The sequence below is a fragment of the Gekko japonicus genome, unplaced genomic scaffold (assembly GCF_001447785.1).
Source record: "Gekko japonicus isolate JY-2015 unplaced genomic scaffold, Gekko_japonicus_V1.1 scaffold849, whole genome shotgun sequence".
NCBI lineage: Eukaryota > Metazoa > Chordata > Lepidosauria > Squamata > Gekkonidae > Gekko > Gekko japonicus.
The window spans coordinates 585,293-593,844 of record NW_015163112.1 but is presented as its reverse complement, the minus strand read 5'-3'; positions in this window follow the sequence as shown (position 1 = coordinate 593,844).

Below are 8,552 nucleotides of genomic sequence, written 5' to 3'. Positions count from 1 at the left end.
CTCCTCACTGGCCGGGAAGAGCAAGCTAAGGGCCTCCTGGCGAGCAATGAGGTACCATCACAGAGCCTCCATCTATGTTGTCCAGCTAGGTCTTTCTCCCCCGAGAGTTCGAGCCAAGACCTACGGAGACAAATCAGGGACAAAAATAAAGAAATAAATAAGGTGAGTGCAAATCTCCATTATCAGGCTGAGCATCACTGTAATGAGGAATCCTCATACAATCCATCCTACAGGTGAGATGCACCCAGACATGTGAAAGCTCGAAAAACCAGCGGGATCCCCCCCCCTCATTTTTTCCCTGAGGACTACCCCCATTGCTTCCAAATTTGGGGGAGGGCTGAAAAAAAATCTCATGAAATGAGGACCACCCCCCATTGCTTCCAAATTTGGAGGAGGGCTGAAAAAATTCTCATGAAATATTTTCTTTTTGAAAATGAATAAAATGCTTCCTGAGGCAAGGCTCTCCACACTCGGGAGTGTTCAGCGTGGAAAAAAGCACGAGAACTTTTTTCAGCTTCCCCAACGGAAATTATTGAAAAAGTCTTATGCAATATTTTCTTGTTTTGAGTGAGAAAAACCACGTCTTTCGAAGCATTTCACTCATTCATTCCGAATGTGCTGCACGGAGAAGTCTGAGAACTTTCTCATTTTTTCCACTAGAATAACTGGGAAATTTCAGAAGGCACTAAATAAAACCCCCTCTTATACTGCAGGCATAAACATTAAAAGCTTTGTTTAAATGTAGATAATTTGGGCAACAATTAAGTACGTTGTAATGTGTTTAACGCTAACACATCGGTGAGGAGTTTGGTGTTCTCCATGTTCTAAAATGCAGCTTAATATCCAAACACGCTGGCAGTCCTACCTGTCGGGGCCAATGCTCCCTCTAAGCTGTGGAGTCTGGTGAGCAAAAATTCTACTTTGTGACCTACCGGCATTAAAGTGGTGAGCGAGCGATTTGGCTGCTGCATGAATCAGTTTGCTCTGGAGCCCTTCTCCCTGAGCTAAGACAAAAAGGTGTGAGCCGGAGGCTAAAAAACCGTGAGCTAGCTCACACTAACTTCACCCTAACTCAGCTTAGAGGGAACATTGGTCGGGTCTAAGAGACGGGTTTTCTGCCCTCAACTTTTATTTTTGCCTACTTCTCAGGTGGCAAAAAAATTAAAGCTACGTGTTATGGCAGCAGCGAGTGCAGCAGTTAGCATACTTGCAATTCGCACAGAAAAGAAAGCCATTAAACTTTTAAATTACAGAAATGTGCCAAACAGTACAATTTTCTATCCTAAGTAATAGATTGTGCATCGTTAACTCCGTCAAAGAAGATCATTTCAGGACGGGAGCCGTGTCAGTCTACAGTAGGAGGACGAGACCTGAATCCGGCAGCACCTTCGATTTCAAGGTTACAAGCGTCTGAGAGTCAGAGTTCCCTTCGTCAGGGAGCTCAGATTCTCAAATGCTTCTATCCTGGATACCTTGTTGGTCTCTAAGGTGCCGCTGAACTCGAACACTGCTCAGGCAAAAAAGTGTAAGTCTGATAGGAAACTTACTACTGCATGTATTCCAGTTTTTCCAAATATTTCTGGGGGGGGGGTTCCCAGAAAAAAATGGGGGGAAAGTTTTCTTCCGCCCCCCCTCAACATTTCCAGAAATTTTACATCGCTAGTGAAGAAGGCATCTTTTTCCTGTGCAGAATGTAAGTATTATTAAAATTCTATATCCTGCCACATTTCTTGTTTACTGAAACATGCATTCACACACACTCACACACACACATATTATTCTACAGGAAAATAGCAAGTTTCAAGCCAGACCAGAGGAAGGGGGAGAACGGTGGGTATTTAAATGACTTCAGCTATTTATCTGGCTGTGGGATCTTCTTATGGTTAGTTTATACGTTTTGTATTTTTTAGACAATAGATTTGGAATGACGACCCTGGCCTTTTAGATCTGGTTATCTTACACACACACACACACACCCAAGCTTCAGGAACAAGAAGCATTAAAGGCAAATGCATATAACCAAAGAAGCATCACTGGCTGTTGGTTTGCTGTTGTCAGGGGTTGGCTGCAGGGACCGCACCACACCATCCCTGTGCCTGAAGTTCTATCCTGGCTACCCCTCTGTCTTTGGGCAGAATTCAAAGTGCTAGGTCTTACCTTTAAGACTCTAAATGGCACGAAGCCAGGACCGCATCCTCCCACATTGTCCTGCCCACCAGCTGAGATCTGCCCCTCAGTCTCTGCTCTCTGTGCCCTCGCCTTCAGAAATAAGGCAGGTGGCAGCAACAAGAGGCAGGGCATTTTCTGTGGTGGCCCCTTGCCTCTAAAACACTTTCCCTTCAGGCTCGCCTGGCACCCATTTTACTTTCTTCATCAGCCCGATGTTACTTTCTTTTACTTTTTTTTTAATTTATATTTTTATTCTTTTACTTAAAAGTACATTCAAATGAAGAGAAAGAAACAACACAAACTCAAAAGCATCCAAGGGGTATACAGTAAATGAATGTATAGTGGTTAAACTATGAACTTTAAGGAACCCTGGTTAAAATCTAAATGATCTTATTTACTATACTTTACTCAACATTTTATCTAATGTCTCCTCTGAACGTTTGCACCATTGACTAGTGTTATTGACCGTTCAATAGATGTAGACTTATTCAACTGTCTAGATTATTAGAGTGAGCGATGCGTTATAAGAACCATCTGTGATAATTCATGTTTGTGGGGAGAATTTCGTATTTTGACATATATTTCACCACCGGTGACCAGAGCCTTCTAAATTTCGTATGTGATGTGGTGTAAGGTGACTGGGTCTCTCGACGTAGGCCATTAATTTTAGCCATGACAAACTGTTCCCATAGCTTATCGTGCCAGAGAGACAGTGTGTGGGGGGAGTAGGGGACTTCCATACAGAGGCTTTCTTTTACCATCGATTAGTAGACTTGCTTGATTCTCTTGCCAAACCTACAACCGCAGTTTCTTATAAGCCCTTGTCCTGGTTTGACTCAGACTGTTTATCAGTGAAAAACCCAGTAAGGTCCGCATATACGGAATTTCAGTTAACAAACAATCCTGTTCAATTAAAACAATATCAAGGTCACAACAAACTCTACCAAGAACTTACGCTTAAGAAGGAACTGTTTTTTTAAATTTTAATCATTTGATCAGTTTTTTGACAGTCTGTTTTTTTGGATCGCTTTTTCATACTGTTTATGCCCAATGGCTTCTTTTTAAATATTGTGGTGATCTTAGTTGTAAAACCTCCCAGAGCGGGTCCATGAAGAGGTGGCATGGGAGATGCCCAAAATAAGTAAATAAATAAATAACATGCTTCTGCTGTCCTGTGATTTAGTGTTTTCCGGCAGCTAGTTAATCGCAACATCTTCTGAAAGAAAATGGCCATGGGGTGGGGAGAGGCGATAGCTCCGCAACAGAGCACATGTTTTGCATGCGGAAGGTCCCTGGTTCAAGCCCTGGCACCTCCAGCTACAGAGGAACTCAGGCAGTCGGTGGTGGGAAAGACTGTGTGCTATTCTAGACACAGGAAATTGTCACTGTCCACAGTGCCCAATACCAGGCTAAATGCAACCAGGGGTCTGACTCAATGCAGGACAGCTTCGGGAGCTTCATCCCCCCCCCCACAGAAGTTTCTGGGGTGGGAGAGAGATTTTGCCCATGTTCAAGCAAGAGCGAAAAGGCAGGGAGAGCCTGGAGCACAGATTAAGAACATAAGAGACGCCAATGTTGGATCAGGCCAAAGGCCCATCCAGTCCAACACTCTGTATCACACAGTGGCCAGAAATACCAGTGCTATCAGGAGGTCCGGCAGTGGGGCCAGGACACTAGAAGCCCTCCCACTGTTGACCCCCCCCCCCAAGAAGACAGAGCATCACTTGCCCCAGAGCCCCTATCTATACCTTGTGGCTAATAGCCACTGATGGACCTCTGCTCCATATGCTTATCTAATTCCCTTTTGAAGATTTATTTACTTATTTATATTTATTTATTGGATTTCTACCCCGCCCTCCCAGCCAAGGCCAGCTCAGAGGCTCAGACAGATTTGCGGAGGATGGCTCCATCAATGGCAACGGTGACTAAAGGGAACCTCCAGCAAACCTCTGGACACTTGGATACAGCAGCAGGGGAAGGCCTCTGCCTCAGTACCTGCTGGGTGGCCCTCCAGGGGGACTGGTTGGCTGCTGGGTGAGACACGATTACACAGACTTATTGAGTTCACTATTGGTTCACTTCACTTATATCCCACCTTTCTCCCCAAATGGTATCCAAAGTAGCTCACATCACCTCCACGAGAGCCAGGTAGGTGTCGTGGTTAAGAGCGGCGGACTCTAATCTGGAGAACCGGGTTCGATTCCCCACTCCTCCACATGAATCCAGTTAGGTGATGTTGGGCGAATCACGGTCATCTCAGAGCTCCCTCAGCCCCCTAAAGACAAGTCTAGCTCACCACTCGCGCAAAACGCTAAGAGCTAGAACTTGTGGCTGCCAGACAATCTTAGGATCTCGTAGCTATTCTTTACAAGGTGGTGTACGATAATAATTATTATTATATCACCTCCATTTCATTCTCACAAAATCCCTTTGAGGTAAGTTAGGCTGAGAGAGTACGAATGGCCTAAGATTACCCTGCAAGCTTCCCTGACAGCCAGAGGATTCAAACCTGGGCATCCCAGATCCGACACCACATCGGCTCTTCCACAAGGGGATGTGATGGCAACTCATTGGCCATGGAGGGGAAGAGATGTTTGGATAAATTCAAGGAAAAGAAGGCTGCCGACAGTGATTAGCCACAAAAGCTAAATGGAACCTCCACATACAGAGACCGTGTGCCTTTGCATACCTCACGGTAGAGACAACCAGGGAAGGGCCGTTGCCTTCATTACCTGCTTGGGAGCAAAATGACAACTGAAATGGACCTTGATGCAGTCTATCGAGGCAGTTTTTCATCTTCTGACAGTAGTCCCCTTGCATGTCTCTCACAGGGCTGATAGGAAAAAAGGAAAGCAGGCTAGCTGCCCTGAATCTAAATGCATGTTTAGGCACCGACACCCAACTAATTAAAGAAGTGAGACCATATGAGAATCAAAGCAGGGCAGACCCTGGGAAGGGAAAGCGGAATGAAGGGTGTTTACAGCGGGGTGTTCGTAATTAGAATTCTTTCCAATACTGAGAGGAGTTCACAGTTCAGATGGGAAGGAAAGAACCACAGTTCTTTTTGCATTTTGGGAGGAGAACAGAGTCCAGTGATTTGGGAAACAAGAAGCTGGGTTATGAGTTCAAGATTCACTCGAACAGGAACTAGAAACCGGGACTCCTAGTTCCTATCTATCCCCATAACAGAACACTTTCTATTTCTGCAGCTGTTGTTTCCTGATATTTGAAGATGGGCATCCTTACCCATGGTGAGGATGACTGCAAAGCACTTTAAGACAAAAGCTGCTTAAGAAAGCCACTTCTGTGTCACTTACATAAAATGAAACACTGTTTCTGTATAAACAAGCCTGTGCAGCACAAAGTTACGGTGCATGACTCCAGACACGAGTGCAAAGGATTTTGCTTGCTTACCTCTCAGATCATGCAGAACAACCCAAACAAGAGCCGAACTTCTCCAGCAGAAGAGGCTGAAATGAATTTCCTTCCCCAGGGGCAGGAGGTAGAGGCCAAAGACGGAGGCATCTCGCCTTGGATTTTTAAAATGTTTGTTAGGAGTAACACATTTCCTAAATCCGTTCCACAAATGTCATAGGTAGTTTCACAGGCTTCAAATCTCTAAGCATATATTTTGGATTTTTTAATGGGGGGAAATGTAGATCTTCCAGGAAATCTGTTAATCATCTTCACCTCAGGAGATGACATGAAACAGTCCAAGGATTGAAAAGACACACGGACCCTGAGCAGACAGAGACTGAACCTTGGACCTTAAAATTCCAGGTTCAGATAGCGATTCCAAAAGTACTTTACAATAAATCTGAATACCAAAGCTGAAGCACAGGTGGGGAATTCAGACTCTATCTCACATTAAAGTACCGGAGGTCCCCAGGAGGGCAGATCAAAACATTAATTCATATTAGGTCCCCCTCCCAAAAGTCCAACAGAGAGGCAGTACATTGTGGGGGTCTGGCGGAGTTCTGCTAGAGTCTATTTGCACCCGGGGCTGCTAAGGCATCCAAAACGGAGTCTGACTCTTGATGGGTCAGCATTCAGCTAGGGAACGCTTGGAGGCAGAGCTTCACCGAAGGGGAGAGAGTTCAAGTCCTGAGGCTTCAGGTGCAGGCTTAAGATCTGAGGTATCAAGTTATCCGGTCCCAGCGCGAGGGCGATTCCAGCGACAGAGAGTGAGCAGGAGAAGTTGAGGGGGGCGTTCAGGAACTGGGTCTGAGGTAGAAGTCAAATCCCACGTGGCTGCTTCACGTCCCTGGAAAGACACAGGCGCCCCGAGCCCGGCTCTCCTCGAAGAGGTCAAGGCAAGCAAGGAAAACAAAACGTGGGAAGGAAACTCTTGGCTGCCCAGCCCCTTCCAGGCGCCTCTGGCCCCCCACAGAGCACAGCCTGGCCCCCTCAGGCGCCCCTCGCCGCTACCTGAGGAGTCTCCCGCTCGGGGGTTGGCGCCCCGCAGCGCCCTCCGCCCGGAGCTTCGAGGGTCTGTGCTTGGAGAAGTCACAGAGACTAGGGCAACAACGAATACTTCCTTTTGTTGCTAGGAAACAGGAAGTGTGCGCCGTCGAAACCTTTCCCCCTCCAGCCGAGAGGAGGCTTCACTTCCTGCGGGCTCGTTTGATGCCTGTGGTGAGAAGGTGACACTTCCAAAGTCCCCTCATTCAAAACAAAACATGGGGACTAGAGCGGCACAATGAGTTTCTGGACTTCCGTCGAAATAAACGGAAGCCGCTAGATCGGCTACAGATTCTCCACAGGCTTAAGATGGCGTCGCTCTAGGCCCGGGCAACTCTATGTTGTAACCGTCCCCTGGACGGCAGCTGAGCGCGTGGGGGAAACTAAGCACGGGAAAGGACGGCGATGGGCACGTGAGGTTCTTAAATGAGATTTTTGCTGCATCCGTCCCAAAACGGACTCGGTTTTCGGCTCGAACTTCCAAGGGATGTACAGAGGGATGTCACCATAGAGTTACCTAGAGCGGAACCACTCGGCGGCCTGCAGAGAATCCTGGCCAATGAGGGGTTGCCGTTTTGACCGGAAGTTTGGGCCGGGTGTCGTGTTCTCGCCTTTAGGTTCGTCGCCTCCTGTGATGTGACGCGGAGATAAACATCCCAACAGCAACAACGCTCCAGCCTGGACAGTGTATTTAGTTCCGTTCCGGACGGGGGTTCACAGTGTGAGCGGAGCCCTCAGGTAGCCGGCTGGTTTTCCCCGAAGCGCTTTTGCCACCTGTTTTTTGCCGGGCGAGTGAAGAGTCGCGTGACTTTCAGCAGGTGGGTCCCCATTCCCAGCAGCACCTTCCCCCGAGATCCCAGCAGAGACCGCCCTGTCTGTGAGCGCATCAGAAGAGCCGCGGCAAGCAAAAGGGAAGGTGCCTGAAGGAGTTCTTCCTTGAAAAGAGCTGCAGCAAACGAAGCCTCCAGGCGCTTGAAAGGCGCCGAAGGGATTTATGGTGGCAAAACACTTTGGTGCGCCCGAGCTCACTTCCTCAGCACATGGACCAAGCCATGTCTTCGGTCGGCAGCCAGTCAAAGCTACCAGTAGCAGAAAGGCAGGAACGAAGCCACTTAAGGACACGAGAGGTATCCGACTGGGTCAGGCCTGCGGTCCGAATTCAGCCCGTTTCGTCTGCTGGCCAACCGTGCCTAGGGTTGCCAGCCTCCAAGTGGGGTTAATGTAGAAACAACAGAGAGATCACGGGAAGGATGCAGACAGTGAAGAAAACAGCCGTGGTGTAGTATTATGAAAATATATATTTAAACTGCAGTTTTGCAGCGAGTAGCATTTCTTCAATAGGTAATCAAGATGCACACACGGACACAACGGAATTTCCCGATTCACATGAGCGTTTCACATGTTGAACATGTTAAGAATTTGTTTCATTAAAGTGGGAAGAATGTTGAGTGCTAAATTCACGGATTAGTATTGCTGATGTGTAAACTAATGTTATTCACGCAGCACACTGAGATAAAGCGGTCGTGTGAAACGGGGAATTCCATTGTGTGCGTGCCTACATCTTGATTACCTATTGTAGAAATACTACTCACTGCAAAACAGCAGCTTAAATATATATTTTCATAATACTACATCACGGCTGTTTTCTTCATTGTCTGCAACCTCCAAGTGGGGCCTGGATGTCTCCTGGAATTACAGCTGCCCTCCAGCGATCAGTTCCCTTGGAGAAAATGGGATATTTTGGAGGGTGAACTCTGTGGCTTTAGACCCCATTGAGATCCGTTCCCAAACCCCACCGTCCCCAGCTCCACCCCCAAATCTCCAGGAATGTCTCAACTCGAAGCTGGCAACCCTACATGATGCCCTTGGAAGCCTCCCCAAATAGTGCCCAGAGGTCAGGCCGTCCCCCTGTCGTGGTCGTC